General features: G+C 52.2%; 1 protein-coding gene across 1 annotated transcript in view; it reads right to left on the bottom strand.

The window, feature by feature from the left end:
* slc16a13 (solute carrier family 16 member 13) overlaps positions 1–25,164 on the bottom strand; it is a 42,256-nt gene extending 17,092 nt beyond the window's left edge. Inside the window, exon 1 of the mRNA XM_085977539.1 lies at positions 25,103–25,164. The gene's annotated coding sequence lies outside the window, so the exon portion shown is untranslated. The remainder of the gene's footprint in view (positions 1–25,102) is intronic.
* Positions 25,165–26,471: the final 1,307 nt, after the last annotated feature.

Raw genomic sequence — 26,471 nt, forward strand, 5'->3', positions numbered from 1 at the left:
AGTCACTGCCTGTCACTCGGAAAACGACCCGTTTATTCCAACTCTTTGCTTTCTGTCCGCCAACCAGTTCTCTATCCAAGTCAATACCTTGCCCCCAATCCCATGTGCCTTAATTTTGCACGCTAATCTCTTATGTGGGACCTTATCGAAAGCCTTCTGAAAGTCGAAATACACCACATCCACTGGTTCTCCTTTATCTATTTTACCAGTTACATCCTCAAAAAATTCCAGTAGATTAGTCAAGCATGATTTACCTTTTGTAAATCCATGTTGACTTTGTCCGATCCTGTCACTACTTACCAAGTGCTCTGCTATTACATCTTTTATAATAGACTCTAGCATTTTCCCCACTACCGATGTCAGGCTTACCGGTCTATAATTCCCCGCTTTTTCTCTACCACCTTTTTTGAATAGTGGGGTAACATTAGCTACCCTCCAATGCATGGGTACCGTTCCAGAGTCTATCGAGTTCTGGAAGATGACCAGCAATGCATCTACTATTTCTAGGGCCACTTCCTTAAGTACCCTGGGATGTAGACCATCAGGCCCTGGGGATTTATCGGCCTTCAGTCCCATCAATTTTCCTAACACCATTTCCCTACAAATACTGATTTCTTTCAGTTCCTCCCTTTCATCAGACCCTCTGTTCCCCGGCATCTCTGGGAGGTTATTTGTGTCCTCCTTCGTGCCCTCAAAGAACAATTGGATAACCCTTTCAAAGAGCCGGCACAGACAGGCTGGGCCGAATGGCCTCCTTCTGTGCTGCAAGATGCTATGATTCTAGGTGGTGTATCGGTGTACACTCACAGCCACACATCCCACTTACCTCAAGTCAGAGAACGTAGGGACAGGTTGACGGAACTAAGACTTGGGGTCGGCAAAATGCAGCACGGGGTCCAGGAGTTAACTGGCTAAGACTTCACTGGGAAGATTCCTGCTGCTTGTCCAGCGTAAATTTAATTTAATTTAAGGCTAATTAACAAGGAGAGGTTACACAAATGAGGGTTGTATTTCCCTGGAATTTAGAAGGTTAAGTGGTGATCTAATTGAAGTTTTCAAGATATTAAGGGGAACAGATAGGGGAGAGAGAGAGAAACTATTTCCGCTGGTTGGGGATTCTCGGAGTAGGGGGCCGAGTCTAAAAATTAGAGCCAGACCTTTCAGGAGTGAGATTAGGAAACACTTCTACACACAAAGGGTGGTCGAAGTTTGGAACTCTCTTCCGCAAACAGTGATTGATGCTAGATCAATTGTTAATTTTAAATCAGAGATTGATAGCTTTTTGTTAACCAAAGGTATTGAGGGATATGGGCCAAAGGTGGGTAGGTGGAGTTAGGTCGCAGGTAAGCCCTGATCTCATTGAATGGCGGAACAGGCTCCAGGGGCTGAATGGGCCTCCTCCTGTTCCTGTGTAACAGGCCCAAGGGGGCTGAACAGCCTTCTCCTGTTCCCGTGTAACAGGCTCGAGGGGCTGAATGGCCTCCTCCTGTTACTGTGTTGAGGCTCCAGGGGCTGAATGGCCTCCTCCTGTTCCTGTGTAACAGGCCCGAGGGGGCTGAACAGCCTCCTCCTGTTCCCGTGTAACAGGCTCGAGGGGCTGAACAGCCTCCTCCTGTTCCAGTGTAACAGGCTCGAGCGGCTGAATGGCCTCCTCCTGTTCCTGTGTAACAGGCCCGAGGGGGCTGAACAGCCTCCTCCTGTTCCCGTGTAACAGGCTCGAGGGGCTGAACAGCCTCCTCCTGTTCCAGTGTAACAGGCTCGAGCGGCTGAATGGCCTCCTCCTGTTCCTGTGTAACGGACTCCAGGGGCTGAATGGCCTCCTCCTGTTCCTGCGTAACAGGCTCGAGGGGCTGAATGGCCTCCTCCTGCTCCTGTGTAACAGGCTCGAGGGGCTGAATGGCCTCCTCCTGTTCCTGTGTTGAGGCTCAAGGGGCTGAATGGACTCCTCCTGTTCCTGTGTAACAGGCTCGAGGGGCTGAATGGCCTCATGTTCCTGTGTAACAGGCTCGAGGGGCTGAACGGCCTCCTCCTGTTCCTGTGTTGAGGCTCAAGGGGCTGAATGGCCTCCTCCTGTTCCTGTGTAACAGGCTCGAGGGGCTGAATGGCCTCCTCCTGCTCCTGTGTAACAGGCTCGAGGGGCAGAATGGCCTCCTCATGTTCCTGTGTAACAGGCTCGAGGGGCTGAATGGCCTCATGTTCCAGTGTAACAGGCTCGAGGGGCTGAATGGCCTCCTCCTGTTCCTATGACTACTCATTAGCCCAGTTGTCTGCAGGATTATGTGGAGGCGGCAGAAAGACTCGCAGCCTGCCCCTCCCACCCCCTCCCCCAGTGACAGGTGTACCCCTCCCAACTCCCGTCGTTGAGACAGCCCACACTGGGTAACAGCACCCCGGAGCGCTGCGGCCTGGTCTGGTTCGCGGTGTCACAATCAGACATCAATAATCACAATCATCTGGAGTTTGGAAGAATGAGAGGCGATCTCATTGAAACCTGTAAAGTTCTGAGGGGGATTGACAGGGTAGATGCTGAGAGGCTGTTTCCCCTGGCTGGAGTGTCTAGAACCAGGGGTCACAGTCTCAGGATAAGGGGTCGGCCATTCAGGACTGAGATGAGGAGGAATTTCTTCACTCAGAGGGTGGTGAATCTTTGGAATTCTCTGCCCCAGAGGGCTGTGGAGGCTCAGTCATTGAGTATATTCAAGGCTGAGATCGATAGATTTTTGGACTCTAGGGGAATCGAGGGAGATGGGGATCGGGCGGGAAAGTGGAGTTGAGGTCGAAGATCAGCCATGATCTTATTGAATGGCGGAGCAGGCTCGAGGGACCGTGTGGCCGACTCCTGCTCCTTATGTTCTTATAAGCAGCCATCGCAAAAAAAAAAACACGACACTTTCCCCTCTCCCACTACGATTTTACACCGAGAGTTTCTGCATCTTACCGACAGCACAGGAACTGAGAAACAGAAACGCTGTCTCCTGACCTGAATATAAATCGAACAGGAAAAAGGTATAAATAATACAACACGGCGAATACAAGGATGACTTTGAAAGAGAGATATCATGACCGCGGGGTAACAGAAACAGGAAAAACTGGAAATACCTGCGGGACTTTACAGGCGTACCAGGGCGGATCTGACCAAAGATCTACACCCGACACTTTGAAGCTGCCTGCTCGCTCTCGCTCTCTCTCTCTCGCCAGCTGCTGCCAGACTTGTGGGAGCTTTCTACAGAGTGTCAGAGCTGATAGAACGACAGGTCACCAGCTGAAGAAGCAGGAAGTGCGAGATTTCTGGAGCAGCTGGTCGAGGACTCAACTCCTCGCAGTCTGCCCCCGGGGGGGTAGGGGAATTCTTCCGAAAGGCTATGCGGTGATAGCCAGAAGGCGGCGGGGCAGGTCATAACAGGAGACGGCCCACAGGTTCCGCGCCCTGGGGGCGCGATTGGCTGCGAGGGATCAGAGAGGAATTTGGGGGTTGCATTCCTGAATTGCCTCTCCGTTTTCGTGCCTCTCCTCAGTGGGGCAGAGGGGAATAAGTGGGATCACTTGAGGATAAGATCCAACAAAAATCAATTGGAGTACAGTCCCTATTCTGGTGCTTTTTTTTTTAAAACATTCATTCACGGGATGGGGGCATCGCTGGCAAGGCCGGCATTTATTGTCCATCCCTTATGTAATTAAAATATACAAAATTACCCCGATTAAATAAACGTGCTGTAGGGTCTGAAATGTGGCTAGCTAACTTTTAGCAACAGGAACATTCAGCCCCTCCACACCATTAAGAACATCAGAAATAGGAGCAGGAGTCGGCCATTCGGCCCCTCGAGCCTGCTCTGCCATTCAATAAGATCATGGCTGATCTTCTAACTCATCTCCACTTTCCCGCACTATCCCCATATCCCATGATTCCCTTAATATTCAAAAATCTATCGATCTCTGTCTTGAATATACTCAAAGACTGAGCCTCCACAGCCCTCTGAGGCAGAGAATTCCAAAGATTCCCCACCCTCTGAGTGAAGAAATTCCTCCTCATCTCAGTCCTAAATGTCCTGCCCCGTATTCTGAGACTGTGACCCCTGGTTCTAGACTCCCCAGCCAGGGGAAACATCCTCCCTGCATCTACCCTGTCAAGCCCTGTAAGAATTTTGTATCTTTCAATGAGATCACCTCTCATTCTTCTAAACTCTAGAGAATATCAGCCTTGTCTACTCAATCTCTCCTCATAGGACAATCCCCCCATCCCAGGAACCAGTCTGGTGAACCTTCGTTGCACTCCCTCTATGGCAAGTATATCCTGATCCTTGCAGCACCCCCCTAGTTACAGCCTGCCAACCCAAAAATGACCCCTTTATTCCTACTCTCTGTTTTCTGTCCATTAACCAATCCTCAATCCATGCTGGTATGTTACCCCCAATCCCATGAGCCCTAATTTTGTTTAATAACCTAATGTGCGGCACCTTATCAAATGCGTTCTGAAAATCCAAATACACCATATCCACTGGTTCCCCCTTATCTATTCTGCTAGTTACAACCTTAAAAAATTCTAACAGTCGTCAAACATGATTTCCCTTTCATAAATCCGTGTTGACTGCCCAATCCTATTATTATTTTCTAAGTGCCCTGTTACCACGTCCTTAATAATAGATTCTAGCATTTTCCCTACTACTGATGTCAGGCTAACTGGTCTGTAGTTCCCCATTTTCTCTCTCCCTCCTTTCTTAAATAGTGGGGTTACATTTTCTACCTTCCAATCCACGGGAACCATTCTAGAATAGAAACATAGAAGATAGGAGCATGAGGAGGCCATTCGGCCCCTCGAGCCTGCTCTGCCATTCAATGAGATCATGGCTGATCATCCAAACTCAGTACCCTGTCCCTGCCTTCTCCCCATATCCCTTTAGCCTTAAGAAATATATCTAACTCCTTCTTGAATATATTTAATGAATTGGCCTCAACTGCCTTCTGTGGTAGAGAATTCCACAGGTTCACCACTCTCTGGGTGAAGAAATTCCTCCTCATCTCTGTCCTAAATGGCTTACCCCTTATCCTTAGACTGTGACCCCTGGTTCTGGACTCCCCGACCATCGGGAACATCCTTCCTGCATCTAGTCTGTCTAGTCCTGTTAGAATTTTATAAGTTTCAATGAGATCCCCTCTCATTCTTCTAAACTCCAGCGAGTATAAGCCCAATCGACCCAATCTCTCCTCATACGTCATTCCTGCCATCCCAGGTATCAGTCTGGTGAATCTTCGCTGCACTCCCTCCATGGCAAGAACATCCTTCCTCAGATAAGGCGACCAAAACTGCACACAATACTCAAGGTGTGGTCTCACCAAGGCCCTGTACAACTACAGCAAGACATCCTTGTTCCTGTCCTCGAACCCTCTCACTATGAAGGCCAACATACCATTTGCCTTCTTATGGAATTTTGGAAGATGACAACCAATGCATCCACTATCTCTTTAAAAACCCGAGGATGTAGGCAATCAGGTCCAGGGGATTTATCGGCTTTCAGTCCCATTAATTTCTCCAGTATTATTTTTTTACTAACACTAATTTCTTTCAGTTCCTCATTCTCGCTAGACCCTCGGTTCCCCACTATTTCCAGGAGGTTTTTTGCGTCTTCTTCCATGAAAACAGACACAAAGTATTGGTTTAATTTCTCTGCCATTTCCTTATTCCCCACTATAATTGCTCCTGTCTCAGCCTGTAAGGGACCTACGTTTACTTTTGCTAATCTTTTCCTTTTTACATACCTATAGAAGCTTTTGCAGTCTGTTTTTATGTCTCTCGCTAGTTTACTCTCATATTCTATAGTCCCTTTCTTTTCTCTTGGTCCTCCTTCTAAAATCCTCCCACTCCTCAGGCTCACTACTCTTTTTGGCAACAATATAAGCCTCTTCCTTTAATCAAATACTATCTTCAATTTCTCTTGTTAGCCATGGGTGGACCATTTTCCCTGTGGTGTTTTTATTCCTTAAGAGAATGTATATTCATTGCGAATTATCAGTTATTTATTTAAATGTTTGCCATTACCTTTCTACTTTTATCTTTTAATCTAGTTTCCCAACCTACCTTAGCCAACTCGTCGCCCATACCTACTGAGTGAGAGTCAGTGTCTGTGGAACTGTACCCCAGTGAGAGTCAGTGTGTGTGGAACTGTACCCCAGTGAGAGTCAGTGTGTGTGGAACTGTACCCCAGTGAGAGTCAGTGTGTGTGGAACTGTACCCCAGTGAGAGTCAGTGTCTGTGGAACTGTACCCCAGTGAGAGTCAGTGTCTGTGGAACTGTACCCCAGTGAGAGTCAGTGTCTGTGGAACTGTACCCCAGTGAGAGTCAGTGACTGTGGAACTGTACCCCAGTGAGAGTCAGTGTCTGTGGAACTGTACCCCAGTGAGAGTCAGTGTCTGTGGAACTGTACCCCAGTGAGAGTCAGTGACTGTGGAACTGTACCCCAGTGAGAGTCAGTGTCTGTGGAACTGTACCCCAGTGAGAGTCAGTGACTGTGGAACTGTACCCCAGTGAGAGTCAGTGTCTGTGGAACTGTACCCCAGTGAGAGTCAGAATCTGTGGAACTGTACCCCAGTGAGAGTCAGTGTCTGTGGAACTGTACCCCAGTGAGAGTCAGTGTGTGTGGAACTGTACCCCAGTGAGAGTCAGTGTCTGTGGAACTGTACCCCAGTGAGAGTCAGTGTCTGTGGAACTGTACCCCAGTGAGAGTCGGTGTCTGTGGAACTGTACCCCAGTGAGAGTCAGTGTGTGTGGAACTGTACCCCAGTGAGAGTCAGTGTCTGTGGAACTGTACCCCAGTGAGAGTCAGTGTGTGTGGAACTGTACCCCAGTGAGAGTCAGTGTCTGTGGAACTGTACCCCAGTGAGAGTCAGTGTGTGTGGAACTGTACCCCAGTGAGAGTCAGTGTCTGTGGAACTGTACCCCAGTGAGAGTCAGTGTCTGTGGAACTGTACCCCAGTGAGAGTCAGTGTCTGTGGAACTGTACCCCAGTGAGAGTCAGTGTGTGTGGAACTGTACCCCAGTGAGAGTCAGTGTCTGTGGAACTGTACCCCAGTGAGAGTCAGTGTGTGTGGAACTGTACCCCAGTGAGAGTCAGTGTGTGTGGAACTGTACCCCAGTGAGAGTCAGTGTCTGTGGAACTGTACCCCAGTGAGAGTCAGTGTCTGTGGAACTGTACCCCAGTGAGAGTCAGTGTCTGTGGAACTGTACCCCAGTGAGAGTCAGTGTCTGTGGAACTGTACCCCAGTGAGAGTCAGTGTCTGTGGAACTGTACCCCAGTGAGAGGCAGTGTCTGAGGAACTGTACCCCAGTGAGAGTCAGTGTCTGTGGAACTGTACCCCAGTGAGAGTCAGTGTCTGTGGAACTGTACCCCAGTGAGAGTCAGTGTCTGTGGAACTGTACCCCAGTGAGAGTCAGTGTGTGTGGAACTGTACCCCAGTGAGAGTCAGTGTCTGTGTAACTGTACCCCAGTGAGAGTCAGTGTCTGTGGAACTGTACCCCGGTGAGAGTCAGTGTCTGTGGAACTGTACCCCAGTGAGAGTCAGTGTCTGTGGAACTGTACCCCAGTGAGTGACAGTGTCTGTGGAACTGTACCCCAGTGAGAGTCAGTGTCTGTGGAACTGTACCCCAGTGAGAGTCAGTGTCTGTGGAACTGTACCCCAGTGAGAGTCAGTGTCTGTGGAACTGTACCCCAGTGAGAGTCAGTGACTGTGGAACTGTACCCCAGTGAGAGTCAGTGTCTGTGGAACTGTACCCCAGTGAGAGTCAGTGTCTGTGGAACTGTACCCCAGTGAGAGTCAGTGACTGTGGAACTGTACCCCAGTGAGAGTCAGTGTCTGTGGAACTGTACCCCAGTGAGAGTCAGAATCTGTGGAACTGTACCCCAGTGAGAGTCAGTGTCTGTGGAACTGTACCCCAGTGAGAGTCAGTGTGTGTGGAACTGTACCCCAGTGAGAGTCAGTGTCTGTGGAACTGTACCCCAGTGAGAGTCAGTGTCTGTGGAACTGTACCCCAGTGAGAGTCGGTGTCTGTGGAACTGTACCCCAGTGAGAGTCAGTGTGTGTGGAACTGTACCCCAGTGAGAGTCAGTGTCTGTGGAACTGTACCCCAGTGAGAGTCAGTGTGTGTGGAACTGTACCCCAGTGAGAGTCAGTGTCTGTGGAACTGTACCCCAGTGAGAGTCAGTGTGTGTGGAACTGTACCCCAGTGAGAGTCAGTGTCTGTGGAACTGTACCCCAGTGAGAGTCAGTGTCTGTGGAACTGTACCCCAGTGAGAGTCAGTGTCTGTGGAACTGTACCCCAGTGAGAGTCAGTGTGTGTGGAACTGTACCCCAGTGAGAGTCAGTGTCTGTGGAACTGTACCCCAGTGAGAGTCAGTGTGTGTGGAACTGTACCCCAGTGAGAGTCAGTGTCTGTGGAACTGTACCCCAGTGAGAGTCAGTGTCTGTGGAACTGTACCCCAGTGAGAGTCAGTGTCTGTGGAACTGTACCCCAGTGAGAGTCAGTGTCTGTGGAACTGTACCCCAGTGAGAGTCAGTGTCTGTGGAACTGTACCCCAGTGAGAGGCAGTGTCTGAGGAACTGTACCCCAGTGAGAGTCAGTGTCTGTGGAACTGTACCCCAGTGAGAGTCAGTGTCTGTGGAACTGTACCCCAGTGAGAGTCAGTGTCTGTGGAACTGTACCCCAGTGAGAGTCAGTGTGTGTGGAACTGTACCCCAGTGAGAGTCAGTGTCTGTGTAACTGTACCCCAGTGAGAGTCAGTGTCTGTGGAACTGTACCCCGGTGAGAGTCAGTGTCTGTGGAACTGTACCCCAGTGAGAGTCAGTGTCTGTGGAACTGTACCCCAGTGAGTGACAGTGTCTGTGGAACTGTACCCCAGTGAGAGTCAGTGTCTGTGGAACTGTACCCCAGTGAGAGTCAGTGTCTGTGGAACTGTACCCCAGTGAGAGTCAGTGTCTGTGGAACTGTACCCCGGTGAGAGTCAGTGTCTGTGGAACTGTACCCCAGTGAGAGTCAGTGTCTGTGGAACTGTACCCCAGTGAGAGTCAGTGACTGTGGAACTGTACCCCAGTGAGAGTCAGTGTCTGTGGAACTGTACCCCAGTGAGAGTCAGTGTCTGTGGAACTGTACGCCAGTGAGAGTCAGTGTCTGTGGAACTGTACCCCAGTGAGAGTCAGTGTCTGTGGAACTGTACCCCAGTGAGAGTCAGTGTCTGTGGAACTGTACCCCAGTGAGAGTCAGTATGTGTGGAACTGTACCCCAGTGAGAGTCAGTGTCTGTGGAACTGTACCCCAGTGAGAGTCAGTGTCTGTGGAACTGTACCCCAGTGAGAGTCAGTGTCTGTGGAACTGTACCCCAGTGAGAGTCAGTGTCTGTGGAACTGTACCCCAGTGAGAGTCAGTGTGTGTGGAACTGTACCCCAGTGAGAGTCAGTGTCTGTGGAACTGTACCCCAGTGAGAGTCAGTGTGTGTGGAACTGTACCCCAGTGAGAGTCAGTGTCTGTGGAACTGTACCCCAGTGAGAGTCAGTGTCTGTGGAACTGTACCCCAGTGAGAGCCAGTGTCTGTGGAACTGTACCCCAGTGAGAGTCAGTGTCTGTGGAACTGTACCCAGTGAGAGTCAGTGTGTGTGGAACTGTACCCCAGTGAGAGTCAGTGTGTGTGGAACTGTACCCCAGTGAGAGTCAGTGTCTGTGGAGCTGTACCCCAGTGAGAGTCAGTGTCTGTGGAACTGTACCCCAGTGAGAGGCAGTGTGTGTGGAACTGTACCCCAGTGAGATTCAGTGTGTGTGGAACTGCACCCCAGTGAGAGTCAGTGTCTGTGGAACTGTACCCCAGTGAGAGTCAGTGTGTGTGGAACTGTACCCCAGTGAGAGTCAGCGTCTGTGGAACGGTACCCCAGTGAGAGTCAGTGTGTGTGGAACTGTACCCCAGTGAGAGTCAGTGTCTGTGGAACTGTACCCCAGTGAGAGTCAGAGTCTGTGGAACTGTACCCCAGTGAGAGTCAGTGTCTGTGGAACTGTACCCCAGTGAGAGTCAGAGTCTGTGGAACTGTACCCCAGTGAGAGTCAGTGTGTGTGGAACTGTACCCCAGTGAGAGTCAGTGTCTGTGGAACTGTACCCCAGTGAGAGTCAGTGTCTGTGGACCTGTACCCCAGTGAGAGTCAGTGTCTGTGGAACTGTACCCCAGTGAGAGTCAGTGTGTGTGGAACTGTACCCCAGTGAGAGTCAGTGTCTGTGGAACTGTACCCCAGTGAGAGTCAGAGTCTGTGGAACTGTACCCCAGTGAGAGTCAGTGTCTGTGGAACTGTACCCCAGTGAGAGTCAGCATCTGTGGAACCGTACCCCAGTGAGAGTCAGTGTCTGCGGAACTGTACCCCAGTGAGAGTCAGTGTCTGTGGAACTGTACCCCAGTGAGAGTCAGTGTCTGTGGAACTGTACCCCAGTGAGAGTCAGTGTCTGTGGAACTGTACCCCAGTGAGAGTCAGTGTGTGTGGAACTGTACCCCAGTGAGAGTCAGTGTCTGTGGAACTGTACCCCAGTGTGAGTCAGTGTCTGTGGAACTGTACCCCAGTGACAGTCAGTGTCTGTGGAACCGTACCCCAGTGAGAGTCAGTTTCTGTGGAACTGTACCCTAGTGTGAGTCAGTGTCTGTGGAACTGTACCCCAGTGAGAGTCAGTGTCTGTGGAACTGTACCCCAGTGAGAGTCAGTGTCTGTGGAACTGTACCCCAGTGAGAGTCAGTGTCTGTGGAACTGTACTCCAGTGAGAGTCAGTGTCTGTGGAACTGTACCCCAGTGAGGGTCAGTGTCTGTGGAACTGTACCCCAGTGAGAGTCAGTGTCTGTGGAACTGTACCCCAGTGAGAGTCAGTGTCTGTGGGACTGTACCCCAGTGAGAGTCGGTGTCTGTGGGACTGTACCCCAGTGAAAGTCGGTGTCTGTGGAACTGTACCCCAGTGAGAGTCGGTGTCTGTGGAACTGTACCCCAGTGAGAGTCGGTGTCTGTGGAACTGTACCCCAGTGAAAGTCAGTGTCTGTGGAACTGTACCCCAGTGAGAGTCAGTGTCTGTGGAACTGTACCCCAGTGAGAGTCAGTGTCTGTGGAACTGTACCCCAGGGAGGGTCAGTGTCTGTGGAACTGTACCCCAGTGAGAGTCAGTGTCTGTGGAACTGTACCCCAGTGAGAGTCAGTGTCTGTGGAACTGTACCCCAGTGAGAGTCGGTGTCTGTGGAACTGTACCCCAGTGAGAGTCGGTGTCTGTGGAACTGTACCCCAGTGAGAGTCAGTGTCTGTGGAACTGTACCCCAGTGAGAGTCAGTGTCTGTGGAACTGTACCCCAGTGAGAGTCAGTGTCTGTGGAACTGTACCTCAGTGAGAGTCAGTGTCTGTGGAACTGTATCCCAGTGAGAGTCAGTGTCTGTGGAACTGTACCCCAGTGAGAGTCGGTGTCTGTGGAACTGTACCCCAGTGAGAGTCGGTGTCTCTGGAACTGTACCCCAGTGAGAGTCGGTGTCTGTGGAACTGTACCCCAGTGAGAGTCGGTGTCTGTGGAACTGTACCCCAGTGAGAGTCAGTGTCTGTGGAACTGTACCCCAGGGAGGGTCAGTGTCTGTGGAACTGTACCCCAGTGAGAGTCAGTGTCTGTGGAACTGTACCCCAGTGAGAGTCAGTGTCTGTGGAACTGTACCGCAGTGAGAGTCAGTGTCTGTGGAACTGTACCCCAGTGAGAGTCAGTGTCTGTGGAACTGTACCCCAGTGAGAGTCAGTGTCTGTGGAACTGTACCCCAGTGAGAGTCAGTGTCTGTGGAACTGTACCCCAGTGAGAGTCAGTGTCTGTGGAACTGTACCCCAGTGAGAGTCAGTGTCTGTGGAACTGTACCTCAGTGAGAGTCAGTGTTTGTGGAACTGTACCCCAGTGAGAGTCAGTGTCTGTGGAACTGTACCTCAGTGAGAGTCAGTGTCTGTGGAACTGTACCCCAGTGAGAGTCAGTGTGTGTGGAACTGTACCCCAGTGAGAGTCAGTGTCTGTGGAACTGTACCCCAGTGAGAGTCAGTGTCTGTGGAACTGTACCCCAGAGAGAGTCAGTGTCTGTGGAACTGTACCCCAGTGAGAGTCAGTGTCTGTGGAACTGTACCCCAGTGAGAGTCAGTGTCTGTGGAACTGTACCCCAGTGAGAGTCAGTGTCTGTGGAACTGTACCCCAGTGAGAGTCAGTGTCTGTGGAACTGTACCCCAGTGAGAGTCAGTGTCTGTGGAACTGTACCCCAGTGAGAGTCAGTATGTGTGGAACTGTACCCCAGTGAGAGTCAGTGTCTGTGGAACTGTACCCCAGTGAGAGTCAGTGTCTGTGGAACTGTACCCCAGTGAGAGTCAGTGTCTGTGGAACTGTACCCCAGTGAGAGTCAGTGTCTGTGGAACTGTACCCCAGTGAGAGTCAGTGTCTGTGGAACTGTACCCCAGTGAGAGTCAGTGTCTGTGGAACTGTACCCAGTGAGAGTCAGTGTGTGTGGAACTGTACCCCAGTGAGAGTCAGTGTGTGTGGAACTGTACCCCAGTGAGAGTCAGTGTCTGTGGAGCTGTACCCCAGTGAGAGTCAGTGTCTGTGGAACTGTACCCCAGTGAGAGGCAGTGTGTGTGGAACTGTACCCCAGTGAGATTCAGTGTGTGTGGATCTGCACCCCAGTGAGAGTCAGTGTCTGTGGAACTGTACCCCAGTGAGAGTCAGTGTGTGTGGAACTGTACCCCAGTGAGAGTCAGCGTCTGTGGAACTGTACCCCAGTGAGAGTCAGTGTGTGTGGAACTGTACCCCAGTGAGAGTCAGTGTCTGTGGAACTGTACCCCAGTGAGAGTCAGAGTCTGTGGAACTGTACCCCAGTGAGAGTCAGTGTCTGTGGAACTGTACCCCAGTGAGAGTCAGAGTCTGTGGAACTGTACCCCAGTGAGAGTCAGTGTGTGTGGAACTGTACCCCAGTGAGAGTCAGTGTCTGTGGAACTGTACCCCAGTGAGAGTCAGTGTCTGTGGACCTGTACCCCAGTGAGAGTCAGTGTCTGTGGAACTGTACCCCAGTGAGAGTCAGTGTGTGTGGAACTGTACCCCAGTGAGAGTCAGTGTCTGTGGAACTGTACCCCAGTGAGAGTCAGAGTCTGTGGAACTGTACCCCAGTGAGAGTCAGTGTCTGTGGAACTGTACCCCAGTGAGAGTCAGCATCTGTGGAACCGTACCCCAGTGAGAGTCAGTGTCTGCGGAACTGTACCCCAGTGAGAGTCAGTGTCTGTGGAACTGTACCCCAGTGAGAGTCAGTGTCTGTGGAACTGTACCCCAGTGAGAGTCAGTGTCTGTGGAACTGTACCCCAGTGAGAGTCAGTGTGTGTGGAACTGTACCCCAGTGAGAGTCAGTGTCTGTGGAACTGTACCCCAGTGTGAGTCAGTGTCTGTGGAACTGTACCCCAGTGACAGTCAGTGTCTGTGGAACCGTACCCCAGTGAGAGTCAGTTTCTGTGGAACTGTACCCTAGTGTGAGTCAGTGTCTGTGGAACTGTACCCCAGTGAGAGTCAGTGTCTGTGGAACTGTACCCCAGTGAGAGTCAGTGTCTGTGGAACTGTACTCCAGTGAGAGTCAGTGTCTGTGGAACTGTACCCCAGTGAGGGTCAGTGTCTGTGGAACTGTACCCCAGTGAGAGTCAGTGTCTGTGGAACTGTACCCCAGTGAGAGTCAGTTTCTGTGGAACTGTACCCTTGTGTGAGTCAGTGTCTGTGGAACTGTACCCCAGTGTGAGTCAGTGTCTGTGGAACTGTACCCCAGTGAGAGTCGGTGTCTGTGGAACTGTACCCCAGTGAGAGTCAGTGTCTGTGGAACTGTACCTCAGTGAGAGTCAGTGTCTGTGGAACTGTACCCCAGTGAGAGTCAGTGTCTGTGGCACTGTACCCCAGTGAGAGACGGTGTCTGTGGAACTGTACCCCAGTGAGAGTCAGTGCCCGTGGAACCGTACCCCAGTGAGAGTCAGTGTCTGTGGAACTGTACCCCAGTGAGAGTCAGTGTCTGTGGAACTGTACCCCAGTGAGAGTCAGTGTCTGTGGGACTGTACCCCAGTGAGAGTCGGTGTCTGTGGGACTGTACCCCAGTGAAAGTCGGTGTCTGTGGAACTGTACCCCAGTGAGAGTCGGTGTCTGTGGAACTGTACCCCAGTGAGAGTCGGTGTCTGTGGAACTGTACCCCAGTGAAAGTCAGTGTCTGTGGAACTGTACCCCAGTGAGAGTCAGTGTCTGTGGAACTGTACCCCAGTGAGAGTCAGTGTCTGTGGAACTGTACCCCAGGGAGGGTCAGTGTCTGTGGAACTGTACCGCAGTGAGAGTCAGTGTCTGTGGAACTGTACCCCAGTGAGAGTCAGTGTCTGTGGAACTGTACCCCAGTGAGAGTCGGTGTCTGTGGAACTGTACCCCAGTGAGAGTCGGTGTCTGTGGAACTGTACCCCAGTGAGAGTCAGTGTCTGTGGAACTGTACCCCAGTGAGAGTCAGTGTCTGTGGAACTGTACCCCAGTGAGAGTCAGTGTCTGTGGAACTGTACCCCAGTGAGAGTCAGTGTCTGTGGAACTGTATCCCAGTGAGAGTCAGTGTCTGTGGAACTGTACCCCAGTGAGAGTCAGTGTCTGTGGAACTGTACCCCAGTGAGAGTCGGTGTCTGTGGAACTGTACCCCACTGAGAGTCGGTGTCTGTGGAACTGTACCCCAGTGAGAGTCAGTGTCTGTGGAACTGTACCCCAGGGAGGGTCAGTGTCTGTGGAACTGTACCCCAGTGAGAGTCAGTGTCTGTGGAACTGTACCCCAGTGAGAGTCAGTGTCTGTGGAACTGTACCCCAGTGAGAGTCAGTGTCTGTGGAACTGTACCCCAGTGAGAGTCAGTGTCTGTGGAACTGTACCCCAGTGAGAGTCAGTGTCTGTGGAACTGTACCCCAGTGAGAGTCAGTGTCTGTGGAACTGTACCCCAGTGAGAGTCAGTGTCTGTGGAACTGTACCCCAGTGAGAGTCAGTGTCTGTGGAACTGTACCTCAGTGAGAGTCAGTGTTTGTGGAACTGTACCCCAGTGAGAGTCAGTGTCTGTGGAACTGTACCTCAGTGAGAGTCAGTGTCTGTGGAACTGTACCCCAGTGAGAGTCAGTGTGTGTGGAACTGTACCCCAGTGAGAGTCAGTGTCTGTGGAACTGTACCCCAGTGAGAGTCAGTGTCTGTGGAACTGTACCCCAGAGAGAGTCAGTGTCTGTGGAACTGTACCCCAGTGAGAGTCAGTGTCTGTGGAACTGTACCCCAGTGAGAGTCAGTGTCTGTGGAACTGTACCCCAGTGAGAGTCAGTGTCTGTGGAACTGTACCCCAGTGAGAGTCAGTGTCTGTGGAACTGTACCTCAGTGAGAGTCAGTGTCTGTGGAACTGTACCCCAGTGAGTGTCAGTGTCTGTGGAACTGTACCCCAGTGAGAGTCAGTGTCTGTGGAACTGTACCCCAGTGAGTGTCAGTGTCTGTGGAACTGTACCCCAGTGAGAGTCAGTGTCTGTGGAACTGTACCCCAGTGAGAGTCAGTGTCTGTGGAACTGTACCCCAGTGTGAGTCAGTGTCTGTGGAACTGTACCCCAGTGACAGTCAGTGTCTGTGGAACTGTACCCCAGTGAGAGTCAGTGTCTGTGGAACTGTACCCCAGTGAGAGTCAGTGTCTGTGGAAATGTACCCCAGTGAGAGTCAGTGTCTGTGGAACTGTACCCCAGTGAGAGTCAGTGTCTGTGGAACTGTACCCCAGTGAGGGTCAGTGTCTGTGGAACTGTACCTCAGTGAGAGTCAGTGTCTGTGGAACTGTACCCCAGTGAGAGTCAGTGTCTGTGGAACTGTACCCCAGTGAGAGTAAGTGTATGTGGAACTGTACCCCAGTGAGAGTCAGTGTCTGTGGAACTGTACCCCAGTGAGAGTCAGTGTCTGTGGAACTGTACCCCAGTGAGAGTCAGTGTCTGTGGAACTGTACCCCAGTGAGAGTCAGTGTCTGTGGAACTGTACCCCAGTGAGAGTCAGTGTCTGTGGAACTGTACCCCAGTGAGAGTCAGTGTCTGTGGAACTGTACCCCAGTGAGAGTCAGTGTCTGTGGAACTGTACCCCAGTGAGAGTCAGTGTGTGTGGAACTGTACCCCAGTGAGAGTCAGTGTCTGTGGAACTGTACCCCAGTGAGAGTCAGTGTCTGTGGAACTGTACCCCAGTGAGAGTCAGTGCCCGTGGAACCGTACCCCAGTGAGAGTCAGTGTCTGTGGAACTGTACCCCAGTGAGAGTCAGTGTCTGTGGAACTGTACCCCAGTGAGAGTCAGTGTCTGTGGGACTGTACCCCAGTGAGAGTCGGTGTCTGTGGGACTGTACCCCAGTGAAAGTCGGTGTCTGTGGAACTGTACCCCAGTGAGAGTCGGTGTCTGTGGAACTGTACCCCAGTGAGAGTCGGTGTCTGTGGAACTGTACCCCAGTGAAAGTCAGTGTCTGTGGAACTGTACCCCAGTGAGAGTCAGTGTCTGTGGAACTGTACCCCAGTGAGAGTCAGTGTCTGTGGAACTGTACCCCAGGGAGGGTCAGTGTCTGTGGAACTGTACCCCAGTGAGAGTCAGTGTCTGTGGAACTGTACCCCAGTGAGAGTCAGTGTCTGTGGAACTGTACCCCAGTGAGAGTCGGTGTCTGTGGAACTGTACCCCAGTGAGAGTCGGTGTCTGTGGAACTGTACCCCAGTGAGAGTCAGTGTCTGTGGAACTGTACCCCAGTGAGAGTCAGTGTCTGTGGAACTGTACCCCAGTGAGAGTCAGTGTCTGTGGAACTGTATCCCAGTGAGAGTCAGTGTCTGTGGAACTGTACCCCAGTGAGAGTCAGTGTCTGTGGAACTGTACCCCAGTGAGAGTCGGTGTCTGTGGAACTGTACCCCATTGAGAGTCGGTGTCTGTGGAACTGTACCCCAGTGAGAGTCAGTGTCTGTGGAACTGTACCCCAGGGAGGGTCAGTGTCTGTGGAACTGTACCCCAGTGAGAGTCAGTGTCTGTGGAACTGTACCCCAGTGAGAGTCAGTGTCTGTGGAACTGTACCCCAGTGAGAGTCAGTGTCTGTGGAACTGTACCCCAGTGAGAGTCAGTGTCTGTGGAACTGTACCCCAGTGAGAGTCAGTGTCTGTGGAACTGTCCCCCAGTGAGAGTCAGTGTCTGTGGAACTGTACCCCAGTGAGAGTCAGTGTCTGTGGAACTGTACCCCAGTGAAAGTCAGTGTCTGTGGAACTGTACCTCAGTGAGAGTCAGTGTTTGTGGAACTGTACCCCAGTGAGAGTCAGTGCCTGTGGAACTGTACCTCAGTGAGAGTCAGTGTCTGTGGAACTGTACCCCAGTGAGAGTCAGTGTGTGTGGAACTGTACCCCAGTGAGAGTCAGTGTCTGTGGAACTGTACCCCAGTGAGAGTCAGTGTCTGTGGAACTGTACCCCAGAGAGAGTCAGTGTCTGTGGAACTGTACCCCAGTGAGAGTCAGTGTCTGTGGAACTGTACCCCAGTGAGAGTCAGTGTCTGTGGAACTGTACCCCAGTGAGAGTCAGTGTCTGTGGAACTGTACCCCAGTGAGAGTCAGTGTCTGTGGAACTGTACCTCAGTGAGAGTCAGTGTCTGTGGAACTGTACCCCAGTGAGTGTCAGTGTCTGTGGAACTGTACCCCAGTGAGAGTCAGTGTCTGTGGAACTGTACCCCAGTGAGTGTCAGTGTCTGTGGAACTGTACCCCAGTGAGAGTCAGTGTCTGTGGAACTGTACCCCAGTGAGAGTCAGTGTCTGTGGAACTGTACCCCAGTGTGAGTCAGTGTCTGTGGAACTGTACCCCAGTGAGAGTCAGTGTCTGTGGAAATGTACCCCAGTGAGAGTCAGTGTCTGTGGAACTGTACCCCAGTGAGAGTCAGTGTCTGTGGAACTGTACCCCAGTGAGGGTCAGTGTCTGTGGAACTGTACCTCAGTGAGAGTCAGTGTCTGTGGAACTGTACCCCAGTGAGAGTCAGTGTCTGTGGAACTGTACCCCAGTGAGAGTAAGTGTATGTGGAACTGTACCCCAGTGAGAGTCAGTGTCTGTGGAACTGTACCCCAGTGAGAGTCAGTGTCTGTGGAACTGTACCCCAGTGAGAGTCGGTGTCTGTGGAACTGTACCCCAGTGAGAGTCAGTGTCTGTGGAACTGTACCTCAGTGAGAGTCAGTGTCTGTGGAACTGTACCCCAGTGAGAGTCAGTGTCTGTGGCACTGTACCCCAGTGAGAGACGGTGTCTGTGGAACTGTACCCCAGTGAGAGTCAGTGCCCGTGGAACCGTACCCCAGTGAGAGTCAGTGTCTGTGGAACTGTACCCCAGTGAGAGTCAGTGTCTGTGGAACTGTACCCCAGTGAGAGTCAGTGTCTGTGGGACTGTACCCCAGTGAGAGTCGGTGTCTGTGGGACTGTACCCCAGTGAAAGTCGGTGTCTGTGGAACTGTACCCCAGTGAGAGTCGGTGTCTGTGGAACTGTACCCCAGTGAGAGTCGGTGTCTGTGGAACTGTACCCCAGTGAAAGTCAGTGTCTGTGGAACTGTACCCCAGTGAGAGTCAGTGTCTGTGGAACTGTACCCCAGTGAGAGTCAGTGTCTGTGGAACTGTACCCCAGGGAGGGTCAGTGTCTGTGGAACTGTACCGCAGTGAGAGTCAGTGTCTGTGGAACTGTACCCCAGTGAGAGTCAGTGTCTGTGGAACTGTACCCCAGTGAGAGTCGGTGTCTGTGGAACTGTACCCCAGTGAGAGTCGGTGTCTGTGGAACTGTACCCCAGTGAGAGTCAGTGTCTGTGGAACTGTACCCCAGTGAGAGTCAGTGTCTGTGGAACTGTACCCCAGTGAGAGTCAGTGTCTGTGGAACTGTACCCCAGTGAGAGTCAGTGTCTGTGGAACTGTATCCCAGTGAGAGTCAGTGTCTGTGGAACTGTACCCCAGTGAGAGTCAGTGTCTGTGGAACTGTACCCCAGTGAGAGTCGGTGTCTGTGGAACTGTACCCCACTGAGAGTCGGTGTCTGTGGAACTGTACCCCAGTGAGAGTCAGTGTCTGTGGAACTGTACCCCAGGGAGGGTCAGTGTCTGTGGAACTGTACCCCAGTGAGAGTCAGTGTCTGTGGAACTGTACCCCAGTGAGAGTCAGTGTCTGTGGAACTGTACCCCAGTGAGAGTCAGTGTCTGTGGAACTGTACCCCAGTGAGAGTCAGTGTCTGTGGAACTGTACCCCAGTGAGAGTCAGTGTCTGTGGAACTGTACCCCAGTGAGAGTCAGTGTCTGTGGAACTGTACCCCAGTGAGAGTCAGTGTCTGTGGAACTGTACCCCAGTGAGAGTCAGTGTCTGTGGAACTGTACCTCAGTGAGAGTCAGTGTTTGTGGAACTGTACCCCAGTGAGAGTCAGTGTCTGTGGAACTGTACCTCAGTGAGAGTCAGTGTCTGTGGAACTGTACCCCAGTGAGAGTCAGTGTGTGTGGAACTGTACCCCAGTGAGAGTCAGTGTCTGTGGAACTGTACCCCAGTGAGAGTCAGTGTCTGTGGAACTGTACCCCAGAGAGAGTCAGTGTCTGTGGAACTGTACCCCAGTGAGAGTCAGTGTCTGTGGAACTGTACCCCAGTGAGAGTCAGTGTCTGTGGAACTGTACCCCAGTGAGAGTCAGTGTCTGTGGAACTGTACCCCAGTGAGAGTCAGTGTCTGTGGAACTGTACCTCAGTGAGAGTCAGTGTCTGTGGAACTGTACCCCAGTGAGTGTCAGTGTCTGTGGAACTGTACCCCAGTGAGAGTCAGTGTCTGTGGAACTGTACCCCAGTGAGTGTCAGTGTCTGTGGAACTGTACCCCAGTGAGAGTCAGTGTCTGTGGAACTGTACCCCAGTGAGAGTCAGTGTCTGTGGAACTGTACCCCAGTGTGAGTCAGTGTCTGTGGAACTGTACCCCAGTGACAGTCAGTGTCTGTGGAACTGTACCCCAGTGAGAGTCAGTGTCTGTGGAACTGTACCCCAGTGAGAGTCAGTGTCTGTGGAAATGTACCCCAGTGAGAGTCAGTGTCTGTGGAACTGTACCCCAGTGAGAGTCAGTGTCTGTGGAACTGTACCCCAGTGAGGGTCAGTGTCTGTGGAACTGTACCTCAGTGAGAGTCAGTGTCTGTGGAACTGTACCCCAGTGAGAGTCAGTGTCTGTGGAACTGTACCCCAGTGAGAGTAAGTGTATGTGGAACTGTACCCCAGTGAGAGTCAGTGTCTGTGGAACTGTACCCCAGTGAGAGTCAGTGTCTGTGGAACTGTACCCCAGTGAGAGTCAGTGTCTGTGGAACTGTACCCCAGTGAGAGTCAGTGTCTGTGGAACTGTACCCCAGTGAGAGTCAGTGTCTGTGGAACTGTACCCCAGTGAGAGTCAGTGTCTGTGGAACTGTACCCCAGTGAGAGTCAGTGTCTGTGGAACTGTACCCCAGTGAGAGTCAGTGTGTGTGGAACTGTACCCCAGTGAGAGTCAGTGTCTGTGGAACTGTACCCCAGTGAGAGTCAGTGTCTGTGGAACTGTACCCCAGTGAGAGTCAGTGCCGTGGAACCGTACCCCAGTGAGAGTCAGTGTCTGTGGAACTGTACCCCAGTGAGAGTCAGTGTCTGTGGAACTGTACCCCAGTGAGAGTCAGTGTCTGTGGGACTGTACCCCAGTGAGAGTCGGTGTCTGTGGACTGTACCCCAGTGAAGTCGGTGTCTGTGGAACTGTACCCCAGTGAGAGTCGGTGTCTGTGGAACTGTACCCCAGTGAGAGTCGGTGTCTGTGGAACTGTACCCCAGTGAAGTCAGTGTCTGTGGAACTGTACCCCAGTGAGAGTCAGTGTCTGTGGAACTGTACCCCAGTGAGAGTCAGTGTCTGTGGAACTGTACCCCAGGGAGGGTCAGTGTCTGTGGAACTGTACCCCAGTGAGAGTCAGTGTCTGTGGAACTGTACCCCAGTGAGAGTCAGTGTCTGTGGAACTGTACCCCAGTGAGAGTCGGTGTCTGTGGAACTGTACCCCAGTGAGAGTCGGTGTCTGTGGAACTGTACCCCAGTGAGAGTCAGTGTCTGTGGAACTGTACCCAGTGAGAGTCAGTGTCTGTGGAACTGTACCCCAGTGAGAGTCAGTGTCTGTGGAACTGTACCCAGTGAGAGTCAGTGTCTGTGGAACTGTACCCCAGTGAGAGTCAGTGTCTGTGGAACTGTACCCCAGTGAGAGTCAGTGTCTGTGGAACTGTACCCCAGTGAGAGTCGGTGTCTGTGGAACTGTACCCCAGTGAGAGTCAGTGTCTGTGGAACTGTACCCCAGTGAGGGTCAGTGTCTGTGGAACTGTACCCCAGTGAGAGTCAGTGTCTGTGGAACTGTACCCCAGTGAGAGTCAGTGTCTGTGGAACTGTACCCCAGTGAGAGTCAGTGTCTGTGGAACTGTACCCCAGTGAGAGTCAGTGTCTGTGGAACTGTACCCCAGTGAGAGTCAGTGTCTGTGGAACTGTACCCCAGTGAGAGTCAGTGTCTGTGGAACTGTACCCCAGTGAGAGTCAGTGTCTGTGGAACTGTACCCCAGTGAGAGTCAGTGTCTGTGGAACTGTACCTCAGTGAGAGTCAGTGTCTGTGGAACTGTACCCCAGTGAGAGTCAGTGTCTGTGGAACTGTACCTCAGTGAGAGTCAGTGTCTGTGGAACTGTACCCCAGTGAGAGTCAGTGTCTGTGGAACTGTACCCCAGTGAGAGTCAGTGTCTGTGGAACTGTACCCCAGTGAGAGTCAGTGTCTGTGGAACTGTACCCCAGTGAGAGTCAGTGTCTGTGGAACTGTACCCCAGTGAGAGTCAGTGTCTGTGGAACTGTACCCCAGTGAGAGTCAGTGTCTGTGGAACTGTACCCCAGTGAGAGTCAGTGTCTGTGGAACTGTACCCCAGTGAGAGTCAGTGTCTGTGGAACTGTACCTCAGTGAGAGTCAGTGTCTGTGGAACTGTACCCCAGTGAGTGTCAGTGTCTGTGGAACTGTACCCCAGTGAGAGTCAGTGTCTGTGGAACTGTACCCCAGTGAGTGTCAGTGTCTGTGGAACTGTACCCCAGTGAGAGTCAGTGTCTGTGGAACTGTACCCCAGTGAGAGTCAGTGTCTGTGGAACTGTACCCCAGTGAGAGTCAGTGTCTGTGGAACTGTACCCCAGTGAGAGTCAGTGTCTGTGGAACTGTACCCCAGTGAGAGTCAGTGTCTGTGGAACTGTACCCCAGTGAGAGTCAGTGTCTGTGGAACTGTACCCCAGTGAGGGTCAGTGTCTGTGGAACTGTACCCAGTGAGAGTCAGTGTCTGTGGAACTGTACCCCAGTGAGAGTCAGTGTCTGTGGAACTGTACCCCAGTGAGAGTCAGTGTATGTGGAACTGTACCCCAGTGAGAGTCAGTGTCTGTGGAACTGTACCCCAGTGAGAGTCAGTGTCTGTGGAACTGTACCCCAGTGAGAGTCAGTGTCTGTGGAACTGTACCCCAGTGAGAGTCAGTGTCTGTGGAACTGTACCCCAGTGAGAGTCAGTGTCTGTGGAACTGTACCCCAGTGAGAGTCAGTGTCTGTGGAACTGTACCCCAGTGAGAGTCAGTGTCTGTGGAACTGTACCCCAGTGAGAGTCAGTGTCTGTGGAACTGTACCCCAGTGAGAGTCAGTGTCTGTGGAACTGTACCCCAGTGAGAGTCAGTGTCTGTGGAACTGTACCCCAGTGAGAGTCAGTGTCTGTGGAACTGTACCCCAGTGAGAGTCAGTGTCTGTGGAACTGTACCCCAGTGAGAGTCAGTGTCTGTGGAAACTGTACCCAGTGAGAGTCAGTGTCTGTGGAACTGTACCCCAGTGAGAGTCAGTGTCTGTGGAACTGTACCCAGTGAGAGTCAGTGTTGTGGAACTGTACCCCAGTGAGAGTCAGTGTCTGTGGAACTGTACCCCAGTGAGAGTCAGTGTCTGTGGAACTGTACCCCAGTGAGAGTCAGTGTCTGTGGATACAACAGCAAATGCTGGAAACACTCAGCAGGCCAGGCAGCATCCGTGGGAGAGAAACAGAGTTAACGTTTCGGGTCTGGGACCCTTCATCAGAGCTGGAAAAAGCTGGAGATGGAACAGATATTAAGCAGGTGCAGAGACAGAGGGGGGGGGGGGGGCGGTGTGGGAGGGGAGGAAGGAATTGAAGAACATTCTGTGCTGAGGCAGATGGCAGCAAAGATAAAATGTTGCAAATGGGGATGCCAAAAACATACAGCCTGAAAAATGGGGACAAGGGTTATAGTCTGAAATAGTTGAACTCAATGTTGGGTCCAGAAGGCTGTAAAGTGCCTAATTGAAAGATGAGGTGCTGTTCCTCGAGCTTACGCTGAGCTTCATTGGAACAGTGTAAGAGGCCGAGGACAGAGAGCTCAGAGTGGGAGTGAAGCGGAGAATTAAAGTGACAGGCGACCGGAAGCTCAGGGTCACCCTTACGGACTGAACGGAGGTGTTCCGCAAAGCGGTCGCCCAATCTGCGTTTGGTCTCCCCAATGTAGAGGAGACCGCATCGTGAGCAGCGAATACAGTATATTAAATTGCAAGTAGTACAAGTAAATCGCTGTTTCACCTGGAAGGTGTGTTTGGGGCCCTGGACAGTGGGAAGGGGGGAGGTAAAAGGGCAGGTGTTGCTACTTCTGCGCCTGCACGGGAAGGTGCCAGGCGAATGGGAAGGGCTGTTGGGGGTGATAGAGGAGTGGACTAGGGTGTCGCGGAGGGAGCGGTCCCTTCGGAATGTTGAAAGGGGAGGGGAGGGGAAGATGTGTTTGGTGGTGCGATCACGCTGGAGGTGGCGGAAATGGCGTAGGATGACCCGTTGAATGTGGAGGCTGGTGGGGTGAGGGCTGAGGACAAGAGGAACCCTATCGTGGTTCCAGGAGGGAGGGGAAGGGGTGAGAGCAGAAGTGCGGGAAATAGAACAGACACGGTCAAGGGCCGTGTCAACCACTGTAGAGGGGAATCCTCGGTTGAGGAAAAAGGAAGACACGTCGGAAGCACTGGTATGGAAGGTGGCATCGTCGGAGCAGATGCGGCGGAGATCGAGAAACTGGGAGAATGGAATAGAGTCCTTACAGGAAACAGGGTGGGAGGAAGTGTAGTCCAGGTAGCTGTGGGAGTCAGTGGGCTTGTAGTGGATATTTGTCGATAGCGTATCCCCAGAGATGGAGACGGAGAAGTCAAGGAAGGGAAGGGAAGAGTCGGAGATGGACCATGTGAAGGTGAGGGAAGGGTGGAAATTGGAAGCAAAGTGAATGAACTTTTCTAATTCAGGGCGAGAGCAGGAAACGGCAGCGATACAGTCATCAATGTACCGGAAAAAGAGGTGAGGGAGGGGACCCGAGTAGGACTAGAACAAAGAGTGTTCCACATATCCCATGAACAGGCAGGCATAGCTAGGACTCTTGCGGGTTCCCATAGCAACACCTTTAATTTGGAGGAAGTGAGTGCAGACAATGGAGAAGTTGTTCAATGTGAGAACAAGTTCGGCCAGGTGGAGGAGGGTGGTGGTGGATGGGGACTGGTTCTGTTCAAGGAAGATGTGTAGCGCCCCCAGGCCGTCCTGGTGGGGGATGGAGGTGTAGAGGGATTGTACGTCCATGGTGAAAAGAATAGTGGTACTGTACCCCACTGAGAGTCAGTGTGTGTGGAACTGTACCCCAGTGAGAGTCAGTGTCTGTGGAACTGTACCCCAGTGAGAGTCAATGTCTGTGGAACTGTACCCCAGTGAGAGTCAGCGTCTGTGGAACTGTACCCCAGTGAGAGTCAGTGTCTGTGGAACTGTACCCCAGTGAGAGTCAGTGTCTGTGGAACTGTACCCCAGTGAGAGTCAGCGTCTGTGGAACTGTACCCCAGTGAGAGTCAGTGTCTGTGGAACTGTACCCCAGTGAGAGTCAATGTCTGTGGAACTGTACCCCAGTGAGAGTCAGCGTCTGTGGAACTGTACCCCAGTGAGAATCTCCATTGCACTGAGCTGATTCTTGACACTCACCTCCCGCACACACTCCAACCCATCTCCCTCCTCACCTCATCAGCCCTGAAGGGACATCCCCATGGCAATCACACCACTTCTCCACACTCTCCTCCTGTGAAAGAAACAAACATGAGAAAGAAAAAACTGCAGAATGATACTTTACGGATCGAGGGCTAAGGGCCAGCACTTGGTTCAGAGACAGACCAAACCAGCTCCTACTGTAGAGGAAGCTGCAAAGTGTTTAGACGGATAACTCCTCTCGACACTTCACTCCTCTCGACACTTCACTCCTCTCTTCTACCAGATATGTGTACCTCCCGCTACTCTGCAACTCCTGGCCCCCACCCCCGGCCCCAGCCTGCTCTCTGGTCATCGGGTCGCTCCTGTGTTAAGGATATGAAAGCCCCCGGAGCTGTTTACCTGCCTCGCTCTCTCTCGCCTCAGACTGTGAGCCTGCTGTCTGCAATGAATCTTTTAAACGCCAAGTCGAATTAGTGGATATAGCGCCGCCTTGCCAAGGGACCGTCTCCAAAGTCCTCGCTCCAATGACAAACGCAGAGTGTCTCAGTCGGCTTCTGCGATGGGGATCCCTCTTCAGATTTTGTCGCTCCGCTCCCAACGGACCCCCCCCGCCGCCCACAAACTCTTCACCTGCCAGCCTCGGTCCAGTACAGGAGAGCGAGGGAACGCAGCAAACCCATCGCCGCTCCTCCTTCTCAGGCCTCCCCGGTACTGCCGAAAGTCAGGGAGCAGCTCCCGCGCCCGGCTGGGGAAAACGGCGGACGTCCAGAGATCGACCCACACTGAGCGAAACCCGAACCACACAAACCGACGGGACGGAGTCACGAACGGCTCGGGTCCTCCAACTAAAGCCGTCGCGGGTCAAAGATCGCTCGGGTCTTTGAGCTGGCTCGACGCTCACGTCCAATCAATGCAGGGCAGCTCCGGCATGGCCAATAGAACCGGACAGCACAGAAGGAGGCCGTTCGGCCCATCGTGCCTGTGCCGGCTCTTTGAACAAGCTCTCCGATTAGTCCCACTCCCCACTGCTCTTTCCCCACAGCCCTGTGAATTTCTCCTTTTCAAGTATTTCTCCAATTCCCTTTTGAAAGTTACTATTGAATCTGCTTCCACCGCCCTTTCAGGCAGCGCGTTCCAGATCACAACAACTCGCTGCGTAAAAACATTCTCATCTCCCCTCTGGTTCTTTTGCCGATTATCTTCAATCTGTGTCCTCTGGTTACCGACCCTCCTGCCACTGGAAACAGCTTCTCCTTATTTACTCTATCGAAACCTTCATGATTTTGAACGCCTCGATTAAATCTCCTCTTAACCTTCTCTGCTCTGAGTAGAACAATCCCAGCTTCTCTACTCTCTCCACATCACTGAAGTCCCTCATTCCTGGGTGACAGTTTATTAATA

This window comes from Somniosus microcephalus, unplaced genomic scaffold (assembly GCF_052327205.1).
Source record: "Somniosus microcephalus isolate GS21.2 unplaced genomic scaffold, FLI_Smic_1.0 unresolved_chr4, whole genome shotgun sequence".
NCBI lineage: Eukaryota > Metazoa > Chordata > Chondrichthyes > Squaliformes > Somniosidae > Somniosus > Somniosus microcephalus.